Raw genomic sequence first — 12,879 nt, forward strand, 5'->3', positions numbered from 1 at the left:
ATATTAATGTGGGTCTTTTCCTTTCCCATGTTGGCTTCAATTTAGTGGTGGCCTTCACTACGCCTGTGCTCTCGCGGCAAACCCGTTGCGAAAAAGCCGTGGTCTTTTTTTTTTTAAATCAGGAATGGGTACATGATTTTGTCAAAAGCTTATCCATCTCTTTAGAGGATCATAGAACTTTTGTTTTTGGCTCTGTTAATATGGTATTACACTTTTGATTTACATATGCTGAACAATTACTGCATACCTGGGGTAAGTCCTACTTTTTTATAGTATATAATCTTATTGATAATTTAATGCATTCTGTTTACCAGTATCTTATTGGGGATTTTTATACCTATGTGTAATCTGTAATCACTAATGAGTGAGATTGTCTTATAATTCTTTTTTAAAATTTTATTTTTACTATCTTTTTTGTTTAATTCTCATTTAGTTGGGTCGTTTTTCCTGTTTTGGAATCAGGGTAATACTTCCAGGAATTAATTTGGGAGTATTTTTTTTCCTTTTAAATTTCATTAAAGACTAAGGAAGTTGTGGTGTTAGGTAGTCTTTAAATTTCTTGTAGAATTCAGCAGTGAATCTTTCAGGGCCTGGACTTTTCTTTGTTTTTGGGTTTTAAATTACATCTTTGATTTCAATGATCAATAATCAGTTTATTTGGGATTTTTATATCTTCTTGATCCGGCTGTGTTAATTCATATGTATCTAGCAATCTATCCAATTCATCTATTTTTCATCTTATTAGAATACAAGTTTTCAAAGTAGGTATACATAACCTGCTAAATTTCTAAAGGGTCTGTTATGATTTTACCCTTCCCCCCCCCTTTCATTCTTAATTACATGGATTTCAGTCTTTCCATTTTGTCTTGATTACTTTTCTCTTATTGCTGACACAAAATACTTAATACGTAAGTTAGGGAAGGAAAGATTTATTTAACTCACAGTTTTTGTGGAGGTTTATCAAATTATCAGTAAGATTTATATTATGAAAAATAGTAATCAGCTGGCTCCAGTGCACATGGCAGAGGGTAACAGTTCACAATAGCAGAAAAAGGCAAAATAACAAGAACAAAAGGGAAGAGTATCCCAGAGCAAGCCTCTTTCCCTCCTGTATAACGTATGTAGGCTACCCACCCTTGGGTGGGTGTAGCATTCACCTATAATCCCAGTGTTGGATCATGAGTCAGTCAAAAGGTCTAGAAGCCTGTCCCATGCTTGTGTCAGGCTTTGAGGGGAACATCTAGACACAAACCGTAACACTTTACTTTTTTTGATAAGATTTGATAAGGTTTGTCAATTTTACTTAATATTTCAAAGATGTAAATCTTTGATTCATTGGGTCCCCCCCCCCCTTTTCTTTAAGTCTCCAGTGTGTTAATTTCTGCTATGATGTTTGTAATTTCCTCCCAGGTATGAACTTTTGGCTTAGCCTGATTTAGGTATTCACTGCTGTAAATTTTCCTTTTAGGTATTTATTTATTTTCTTTCTTTCTTTTACTTTTTAGGGGATCGAACTTAGGACCTTGAACTTGCCAGGCAGATGCTTATGCCACTGATCTATATCCCTGACCCGAATTTTCCTCTTAGGATTGCTTTCATTGTGTTCCATAAGTTCCTATAGGTTGTATTGTTATCATTAAATTGTAGAAACTGTCAAATTTCTTCTTTAAATTTCATCTGTGATCTACTGGTTATTCAAGAGGGTGCTACTTCATTTCTCTGTGTTCATGAACTTCTTGTGGTTTCTTTTCCCATTGCTTTCGAATTTCATTGCAGTATGGTTTGATAATATTCATGGGACTATTTCAATTCTGTTGCATGTTGTGTGCACATACATAGTTTATTTTATTATTTTATGTATTTAGTATAGCATCTACGGGCTCTCACTACACAGATCAGACTCTGTTTTTAGCCTCCCAAGCTCGGGGATTACAGGTACACACTACCATACCTACTCTCAATTGTGTCTCAGCGTGCCCTGGGGACAGGGCCAGTATGGCACATAGGGAATCGAACCCTGGCTGCAGCTCACTGCTTAAGCAGGTGCTTTAGTCCACTGATCTATCTGGCCAGCCCTAACGGTGGCTCTTTTTTTTTTTCTTTTTCTCTTGTCTTTTCTTTTGCAGGGTCTCATTACACCTCAAACTCATAGTGATCTTCCTGTTTATTGCTTCCCTAGTGCTGGGATTACAGGCGTGCACCTGGAGGCAGGGCCAGGGCCAGGGCCAGCACAGCATGCATTGCCAGGGATTGAACCCTGGCCCCTGAGCTTACCTAAGCAAGTGTTTAGTCTCTTGAGCTATCTCACCGCCCCTGTGGTCTGCTTTGGAGAATGTCCCCCTGCACAGCTGAGAAGAATGGGTATCCTGATGTCTGTAGACAGTACTAAGTGCATTTGTTTAAAACTTTGATGCAGTTCTAGTATTTCATTGTTGAATACTTTTTGTTTGGTTGATCTCTTTTTTGGTGACAGTGGGGTATTGGGATCCCCCAATGCAATTGTATTAATGCTTACTAGATTTTTCATTCCTGTTAATATTCGTTTTATGTAGTTGGTTGCAGTGGTATTTTCTGCATATGTATGTATGATTGTTATCTGTTCCTCTTGGGTGGTTCCCTTTGGATGTAGTAATTTTATCTCTTTCGTCTTGATTTGAAATTCATATTATCTGCAAGTTGGATATCTGCCCCTGCTTTTTTCTGGGTTCCTGTCACATGGAGTGTTGTTTTCTATCTTTTGATTTTCAGTCTGTTTATTTCTTTTTGAATTCCTTGAAGTTCTTACATGCAAACATATTGTTGGATCTTGCGTCTTGATCCTTTCTGGCAGTCTGTGTCTTTTGATTAATGAATTGAGGCCTTTAACACTGATGGGTATAACTGATACATGCTCACTTATCCTTGTCATGTGATTCCTGTTTATTCCCCCTCTTTACCCCTTCCTCTGTTTGCCTCGCTCAGTAGATGCATTCTGTTGGGATTCATAGAGTTGTAGTCCGTGTTATATTTTTCTAGCATGTCTGCAGACATTTTATAGCAGTGGTTTTGGGGTCATAGATTTTCTCAGTAGTTCTTTGTGAAGGAAGTATATTACTTCATCAGTTTTGAAAAGTAGTTTTATGGCATATAACAATCTAGATTGAAGATTGCTTTCTTTTAGAACTTGAAATAATTCCGCTCCAAGCTCTCTTTGACTTGAGAGTTTGGGTTGAGAAGTCAGCTGTGATTCTGCTGGGCTTCCTTTGTAGGTGTGATTTGTTTCTTTTTGTTAGCAGCTTTTAAGATTCTAATTTTGTTTTGAGTTTCTGGAATATGATAGGCCTGACTGTAGATTATTTTTGATAATAGCTAATTGGAGTTCTGTATGCCTCACTTATCTATGTATCAAATTATTTTTTTCTACCAGGGAAAGTTTCTGCCATGAAGTCTGTGAACAGGCTATTCTTGGCCTCATCTATCAGCGGCTACATTGATTTCTTATTGTTTGCTAGTTTTAAGAAATTTTTGTTTTTATGATCACTAACTTTAAGCCTGTTTTCTATATCTGAGATCCTGTTCTCCCTTTGGCTTAATCTCCTGTGAATATTTACAGGGGAATTTTTATTTTTCTGAATGTCTGCTTTATGGATTCCACCTTTTTTTCCCTATGCTTAGCATTCATGGCTTCCATAATTTCCTTAAGTTCCTGTGCTTTTTGGCCTATATCTACATTAGAGTCACTGTGCACGATTTTCATCATGAAAACCATCTCAAATTATTTCTGGTTTGAATTTTTTCTAGAACCTCATTCAGTTGTTTTGTTGTTGCCACTTCAGAGAGGCCAGGTGAGTGGCTTTTGAATTGTCCCTTCTCATTGTCCCCAGGATTTTCCTTTAGAGAACTAGATATCTGGGGTTGTATCTTCTCTAAATGTCTTCTCTTTTTGTTCATTTTCCTTTTCTTATTCTTGTTCTTTTTCTTGTACTTCTTTTTTTTAGTTTAATTCCTCAGGTGATGCTTGTAAATTACCAATGGTGGGGGCTGGTGAGATGGCTCAGTGCTCTAAAGCACCTACTTAGAACAAGCTAAGCTAAGCAAAACACGGGGACCATGGTTCAATCCCCCAGCACCACATGCCAGCCAGCCCTGCCCCCTGGTGGGCTGAGCCCCCCCAAAATAAATAAATAAATAAATATTTTTAAAAAAGTTACCTATGGTGGCTTGCTGTATTTCTGGTATTTAGAACCCTTAAGAAATTACTACCTCCTGGAGGTATTTTCATGTACCATCAACAATGACAATAGCATCAAAAACAGCCTAGAAAATGATAAGCTGAGATAACCATGAATTTGCCACCTTTACTTATATCAACTAGATTTATGGTTATATAGCAATTTTCTAAAACCAGAAAATTATATGTAGTATATAGGTCCTTATTATGTGAATTTTACCCATAGCAGTTAAAATTTAAAGTAGGCTAGGATAAAAATAGAGAAGTGCAAGAAGTGTAAGAGCTTAGAAGTAAGGCTAGAGAACAAAGGGAGATCACAAACTCTGAGAAATTGGTGGAGAGGACTGGAGGGAAAGAAAGAATAAATGGAACAGAACAGAACAGAACAGAACAGAACCACAGTCAGGAGGAGGATGGTGACCACATTCATGATCATATAAAAACAGGACCAACAATTGAAAGAGGCAAAATCCAGAAAACAAAAGCCAAAAACACAACCACAACAATAATTAACAAATAAGAGAGAGAGAAGAGAAAAAAACACTTCCAAGGGTGTCTTTGCTGTCACTGGTAGGGAGTGTGTGCAGACAAGAGTCCTGGTCTGTGCTGATACATCCCTGCAAGTCAGCAGGAGTTTTTTGGTGGGATAGTGGAGGCTCTCTGCAAGCCTGTACCATTCAGCCTATGACAGTCAGTGCACCTTCTGTGGGCTTGACCTCAGCTGGGAGCTGCTAGATAGACCCAGCCGTTCTGAGTTCTGAGCCAGTTGTCCCCTTCTCCAAGAGGGCTCCCAGCCAGTGCCCTCCTGTGCAGGATGACAGCCCTCTGCACTCACCCTCAGCTAGTGCAGTCCTTGTCGCGCACCACTCCCCTCCACTGCTGTACCTCTCCATGGAGGCCCCTGGTGTTCTGAGCAGTCACTGTGTGCCTGCAGGGGTGAACTGCCCCTCCCTGCAGTGAGTCCTGACTCAGGGAGAAGGCTCTGCCCACTGCTTCCTCCTTTATTGAAGTTTCTCTGTTTGCATTCCCTGTAGGCTTCAATTCTTGCTTCAGGTCCTTCCTGGGTCCAGGGGACCACTTCGCTCCACCTTCTCTTCCTCTTGTTGCTATATGCCAGTGTGTGACAGCACAATCAGAGAGGCTCTTTCTCTGTTGCTTACCACTCTGCCATATTGGTGCTCCTCTATTATCATTTTTTAAGAAGGAAATGCAGTATGAGGTTTTATGCTGAAGTTGTTAGCCAGTAGGAAACACTAGATTTTATTTACTAGTGAGTTTTGTGGTAAAAACCAGATGGTTGCTCTTCAGGGTTATTTCATGGTTTAAACATAGTGCTATTCAAGTACATTGCTGTAATAAGCAATTTTGATGTTTATTCTTAAAAAAGCAATTTTGGTAGACTGGACTTTCAAATATCAAATTGATATTTTAAGGGCTTTTCTTTTTAGCATCCAAAAATAATTTAGATTTGGACTTTGTCTTGGTTACTTTTGTCTAATTGCTGAGAGAAATACCGGATGCCCAGAATTCAGAAAGGAAAGCTTCATTTAGTTTACAGTTTGTGGATATTTCAGTCCATAATGGTGGAGGACACCTGGGTGACTCTCCTTGAAACAGAAGTAATAGTCTCCATTTTGGCTAAACCTGACCCTCCTTTTAATGTATAGATATGTACGGAGCTGGCTAGGAGGACTTTTTTTTTTTTTAAATGCCTTTAATTAGTGCAAAATAGTGTATAAAGATCTAGCTGATGTCCCGATGTGTAGTCTTGGAGGAGACAGGCAGTGTTTTCCCAGACCCCGTTTATTTCCTTCCTTGTGAGCTAGGTAGGGATGAGATGAAGAACCAGCGTTCCAAGCTGTTGTCTGGGATCCAGCCTCTAGATAAGAGGCTGTGAATTTTTAGGGTTTGAAAGATGACACATCAGAGGTGAAGCACGAACCTGAAAACAGATACTATCTCAGTTGTGCTATGCAGATTACTCTTCCTGTGTATCCTTCTTGCTGTGTGTTTATTGCTGAGGTGATTTCCTACCTACCCCAGCTCAGGATACTCCTGTTCTTAGCACCACTCTCACACTTAGTCATCCTCAAGCCACTCCAGTCTTCATGAACAGATAAAACCCAGGTTCAGTGCTGGGTCAAGGACTTGTGTTCCAGACTCAGGACCTCCTTGTTTACCCATGTGTTGTTGTGTCTTTATTTACAAGGTGGGTTGTATTGACAGTGGTAGATTAAATTTGATGGGATTCCAATAATTTATCTATGGGAGTACAAGTATAAACTTTCCAGACTTGGATGAGAATTACAAAGTCTGTTTGCCCATAATCACCTGGCTCTAAGGCAGAGTGGCACAGGACAAAGGGTACCAGTTTGTGGCAGACGACAGCAAAAGCTACAAAAGCAAAAAGGGAGGAGTGCCAGAGAGCAAGCCTTTTCCCCTTGCTTATACTGTATGCAAGCTACCTGTCCCAGGGTGGGTATAGAAATCACACCTGTGATCCTAGCATTGGACCACAAGCCAATCAAAAACTCTGGAAGCCTACCCCATGACTGCAACCATGAGGCTTCGGGGGGCATCTAGACACAAACCTTAATAGACTTTTTTTTGGTGGTCTTTTCATTTCTCCAAATGTATTATAGTAATTAACAAAATAACCACTGTTTCTAGATGTTACAAACTTTTCAAAGTAAATGTAGTATGTTGTGCTCAACTCTCACTATTTATATTGTCCCAAGAATTCTGTATTATTTATATCTAAATGAAGTAGTTTTGTATTTCAGAAAATTATGCTGTATACTGATTTGGGAATAGAACAAAGAATGACAAATGTGTGCTTACTCCCTATGGATACAGTTAGTTGGGGAGCTGAGCATGTAGCCTGGTTGCAGAGCGCTTGTGCAGCATGGGGGGGCCCCAGTCTGTCCACCCTCACCTGGAAAGTGGCGGGGACAAAGCACATGGATTTTACAAACATGCCATCTAGTTAGTTAATAAATTCCTTTCTTACCTATTGTTCTTCATACTAATGCTTTCCTACAGGGAATATCTTCACCAAGACAGTTTTTCAGTCATTCTTTGATTTTAGTGGGAACTGTTTCATATTGCAATCATATTGCCTAAAGATAGTACTTTTAAAATTATCTTAATGTTTGGGTCTCTGAAGAAATGACAAAGGAGTTAAGGTAAATGGAGAAAACTGCAGAAAACAGCTCCTGATCAAAATTGAGCCCTAATGTAAATTTCTGTTATTTGACACTATATATGTTCTTCAGTAAGCTTGCTAGGATTATAAATTACACTACCAAATTAAAATCGGTAATATAGTCCATATAAATGAGTTTTTTTTTTTTTTTTAATTGCTCTCTCAGGATCACTTGGCCATGACAACCTTTTTTTTTTTTTTTTTTCCTTTTTTCTTTTTTTTTTGCTTGCTTAAGCCTATCCTGAGGGCTGGGTTGGCCTGTTATGTGGTGCTGGGGATTGAACCACAGTCCCCTGTGCCTGCCTGAGCTTGCCTAAGCAGGAGTTTTAGACCACTGAGCTATCTCACCAGCCCATGACAAACTGTTTGAGATTAGCCAAGAACAAATTTTATTCTCATGTTTGCTTTGTTTTTGCCTTTGTTTTTACTAACCAGAGAAAAATTTTATTAATAATTATAAGTATTGTGACAGCATGTAACACCAAGTTGAATACTGAAATGACTGAGAAATGGAATTGTATATGCCAAATTATTTTCAAATCACTTTAGGTAATTTCGTTGAACATACTTTTCAAAATTGTCTTTGTTTCATTGAATGTTTCATTATATCTTTACAACTTCTAAAAGATACTCTGAATAAGTTCTTTGGCAGATTTGTAATAGTGGAATTAGATTTATTGTTTGTCGGATTGCTAGAGTTGTAAGTATAGTAGGTAACTTTAGCATCAACTTAACAAGTAAATAAATACAAAGTAGAACATTAGTTAATTTTTTTACTTAAAACTAGTCACTAAGTTTGATAGCACCTGGAGAATTAAACAAGTTAATTACATTTAGGAGATTGTAGTTTGAAAACTACTTTTTTTTTTTTGGTGAGGATTGAACTCAGGCCCTTGTGCTTGCCAGGGAAGCACTTATTCCACTGAGCCATCTCCCCGGCCCAGAACTACCAGTTCTTGACAAACTGGAGTCATTTGTTACACCAGAAGCTTGATTTTTTTTTGATATAGAAAACCTAAGCACAAAAATACTTAAAGATAAAAAGTTTCCTTGTGTCCTCTCCACTCCAGTAAGCATTTTTGTTTTTACTGTTTTCAGTTAGCCTTGTCGTAAGGAAAAGCCATATTCTATTTTTTGAAATGAAAAAGTATAAGGAGAAAATAGTCATCAACATCAAAGGGTTTCAGCCATAAACTGGGATTATTGTTTTATTGCATATTAGCATTAAATACCTCTCTGGATAGTCTGTAATCACTTTTTATTTTTTCTAATTTTATTTTTAAATCAAGTTTCTTAACTGGGGGTAGTTATGAGGTACTTAAATCATTTAAATAACAGTCCAAAGGTGTTTCTCCTTGCTGTGGATTCATAGTACTTGCGTATTCTGTCTGACCAAAGTGAATGTCTTTAGCTCATAATAGGGTTAGTTATTATTTGTGTCTAGATAATAATGTTATTAAGGCTATTATGCCCCTAAAAATGTTTTATCAGTTAAAAATTACAAAGCAGTTACTTTTTGCAGTTTCAAATTTTGTATCCCTTTTATAAATTGGAAATTGTTTTCATCCCTCCTGTTGTTTCCAGTGTTTATGGTTATACTTTATAGTTACTAAAAATACTTTTAAATCTTAGAATCACTCAGTATAGGTCAGGTTTCCCTTTATCCATGGGTATACTACATTCAAAGACTCCAGTGTTTCCCGAACGTTGGGTAATAACAACACTAGTTACAGTGTTTTCCCTATGCAAATATATCTTGAAAATATTTAGCTTGTAAATGTGCAATATTAACAGCAACAAATTAAAAAAGAGAACAATTGTAGTATACTGTAGTAAAAGTTACTGAAATCGATGAATTCTTCTGTAATTTTTCCATTTCATAGTTTTGGACTGTAGTGAAACTTAAACTGTGCAGAGGGAACTATGGATAAGTGTGCAGAGAAACAATGGATAACAGAGGACTAATGCATCTAATTCAGTACCCTCATTTTACAGATGAGGAAACTGAAGCCTTAGGCTAGAACAGAGGCCGCCTGACTCAGTCCAGGACTCTTTCGCATCATGCTGCTTGGTGTTTGTCTTGGAATTCAGCAACTTCATATACAGGGTGAGCTTTTTTTAAAAATTAAATTATCACACAAAAGTGATTTGCTGATATCATCAACTACTCTTAATCATTCCTAACATTCATTTTCCTTTTTTAAATACAGTATCTATTTTAATCCATATGTCTTCTAATTTCTTGGTTTTTGGATGCCTAAATTTTTTATTTAAGGTTTCGGATATGAGCTGGGTGTACAGTTCAGTGGAGAGTACCTCCAAGCTAGTGTGAATGAGGTCCTAGGTTTTGTCTGTGTAGAACCCTTAGGAAGTGACTAGTTCTCAGTCTACCTCTTCGATTTGTTGGTAATGAAAAGTTACTGCCTGCTGGCCCAGCACCTGGTTCTTTGACACTGTACCACAGTATTTTCTGTAACTCTTACTCAGTTTCAGTCTTAGAATATCAGGAAGAACAGCTAAGCCAATTGTGTCACTAAAGTTGTACCAACAGCAGTAACAGTAGCATCAAACACAGTCTAGAAAATGGCAAACAGAGGTAATCATTAATTTGTCACCTTGAACTGTATGAACTAGATTTGTGGTTATATAGCAATCTAAAACCAATCAACATTATTTGCGGTGTGTAAATCCTTAGTATGTCAATTTTGCCCTCAGGGTTTCAAATTTAAAATGGGATAAGGAGAAAATAGAGAGGTAGAAGAGGAAATTAGAAGCAATGAAGGAGGACAAGGGAGTTCACACTAACTGTAGGAAACGTACAGAAGACTAGAGGGAAGAAAAGGAAGAAATAAAAGGGAAGAACAGACTAGAACCACAATCAGGAAGAGGCTAGGAAACCCATTTACACTTCCATAAAAACAAGATCAAAGAGAAAACAACAAAACCACAACATCAGTAACAGGACCGCACAGATAGCTCAGTGGTTTAAGTGCCTGCCATGGCAAGTGCAAGGACCCGGGTTCATTCCCCAGCACCACATGCTGTGCTGAGGCTGAGACAGGAGGATCAATATGAGTCCAAGTTGGGTAGTGAGACCCTGTACCAAATAAATAAAAGATTTTTTTAAAAAACCCAAAAATGAGAGAGAAAAAAGAAGATGACGGCCCACATCCAGGGTCTTTGCTGTCCCTGGTAGGCAGTGTGTAGAGACAAGAGTCCAGAGCTTCATTAGCAGGCCAGCATTAGCCTGATGGCGGGACAGTAGATTGTCTCAGAGAGCCTGCACTTTTATTTCCCCTGAAGTTCAGGCTGTGTTTTGGCTGAAGGGGCTAAGGTCAGATCCTTTCAGCCTACAGCAGTCAATGCACCTTCTGTGGGCTTGACCTCAGCTGGGAGCTGCTAGGCAGACCCAGCCGTTCTGAGTTCTGAGCCAGTTGTCCCCCTCTCCAAGAGAGCTCCCGGCCAGTCCCCTCCTGTGCAGGATGACAGCCCTCTGCACTCACCCTCAGCTAGTGCAGTCCTTGTCGCGCACCACTCCCCTCCACTGCTATACCTCTCCATGGAGGCCCCTGGTGTTCTGAGCAGTCACTGTGTGCCTGCAGGGGTGAACTGCCCCTCCCTGCAGTGAGTCCTGACTCAGGGAGAAGGCTCTGCCCACTGCTTCCTCCTTTATTGAAGTTTCTCTGTTTGCATTCCCTGTAGGCTTCAATTCTTGCTTCAGGTCCTTCCTGGGTCCAGGGGACCACTTCGCTCCTCTTTCTCTTCCTCTTGTTGCTATATGCCAGTGTGTGACAGCACAGTCAGAGAGGCTCTTTCTCTGCTGCTTACCACACCACCATCTTCCTGGAAGTCCCTTTAAAGTTCTCATATTATATGATTTATAGGTTTCATTTTCACCTTTACATTAATGTGGTTTTTCAAGCAACACAGTGTAATTTGTATATGAAAGAGGATCATTCTAAGGCACTTACTTGATCATTGAAAGCATTGATTAGTCTGTGAGAGGAGTTCTGCTGTGGGAAATAAGTGAGGTGATAGGGGGTTGCAAATCCCATGATAAACTGTCAATAAGAGAGTAGTCAGAGAAGCTAATAACATGACTGTGTCAAAGCAAGAGGAAAGAGAATGAATAAATTTTTTTGTGTACTCACATAGGTTGATACTGCTAGTCACTTCTAGAAATATACTTACAGATAATACCCAAAAGTAATGACTGAGCAGTACTTAGTGTAATCTAATCTAGATAACCCTTAAAATTAACCAGCACAACAACCTGCCATTGTATGTATGTATGTATGTATGTATGTATGTATGTATGTATTTTTGCGGTACTGGGGATCAAATTTGGGACCATTGAGCTTTCCAGGCAGGTGCTTATGGCAAAGAGCTATATCCCTGGCCCTCTACCTTCTATGCTTGTTGTCTTTGAATTTTTATAACATTTCCAGCTTTCACTTACACTGTTGTTACAGTGAGCACTGTTGTTAAAGAGCAATAACTTATAAAATCTTTCTTTCTTTCTTTTTTTTTTTTTTTTTGTCTTTTTTGAGATAGGGTCTTGCTATGCAGTTCAGGCTAGCCTTGAGCTCACTTTGTAGCCCAGGCTGGCCTTCAACTTGCACAGATCCTCCTGCCTGTGACTCCCAATTGCTGGGATTACAGGCATGTACCACCACACCTGGTTTATAAAATCTTTTATTTAAGAAAAATTTACATTTTTTTTTTCTTGTTTTATGTATTTGGTACAGAGTCTCACTGCACAGCTTGAACTTGTAGTGCTCCTCCTGTTTTCAGCCTCCCCAGAGCTGGAATGACAGTGGTGTGCCACCATGCTTGGTATTGACGGCTGGCTCAGTGCGCCCAGGGGTGGCACCGGCACAGCAGGGGATTGCACCCTGAACCTGAAGTTACCTATGCACTTAGTCTGCTGAGCTATCTTGCTGGCCCTGAGAGTAACAATTTTTGTATTTTCATTTTTTATCTTGTTTTATATCATTTAAGTAGCCTTGATATCAAAGTTTAAAATTTCACAATACCCAGTGGCACAGATGCTCAGCCCCTGTGAATGCTGGATACGTTTCTTGGACAAGATCCTACCATTGAAATTAGAGACACTTAATAACACTTGTGTGTAAGTAGTTTGAAGGCTTTGGATATCTCCGATTAGCTTATCAGCTATCAGAATATCTTCCTAGCTGCCCACCTATCTATGTGTTACTTGGTAGGGATCAAGTTAATTAAATCAAAGATTTAAAAGTATACAACTGTAATCTTCCTATAATGATAATCTAAATAAAGAGGTTGGCGATAATGGCTTTATTTTAAGCAAGGCAAACTGGTATATGACTTACGGCTTGAATAGCTTTTACATGCTGCAGCATAAGTGCTACGTTTTATGATTTACAAATTTTAAAACTATATTTGAGGGCAAGCCAGATAGCTCAGTGGCTTAAAGCGCTTGCTT

The 12,879-nt window shown here is 38.8% G+C and overlaps 1 protein-coding gene across 4 annotated transcripts in view; it reads left to right on the top strand.

Moving 5' to 3' along the window:
- Positions 1-12,879, top strand: part of Tbl1xr1 (transducin beta like 1 X-linked receptor 1) — a 178,314-nt gene that overhangs the window by 85,194 nt on the left and 80,241 nt on the right. For 2 of the 4 annotated variants that reach the window (XM_023699085.1, XM_023699084.1), the window contains exon 3: positions 9,411-9,522. The exons of the other annotated variants lie outside the window; for them this stretch is intronic. The gene's annotated coding sequence lies outside the window, so the exon portion shown is untranslated. The remainder of the gene's footprint in view (positions 1-9,410; positions 9,523-12,879) is intronic. 4 annotated transcript variants of the gene reach the window in all.

This window comes from Octodon degus, unplaced genomic scaffold, assembly GCF_000260255.1.
Source record: "Octodon degus isolate 3935 unplaced genomic scaffold, OctDeg1.0 scaffold00110, whole genome shotgun sequence".
Lineage (NCBI taxonomy): Eukaryota > Metazoa > Chordata > Mammalia > Rodentia > Octodontidae > Octodon > Octodon degus.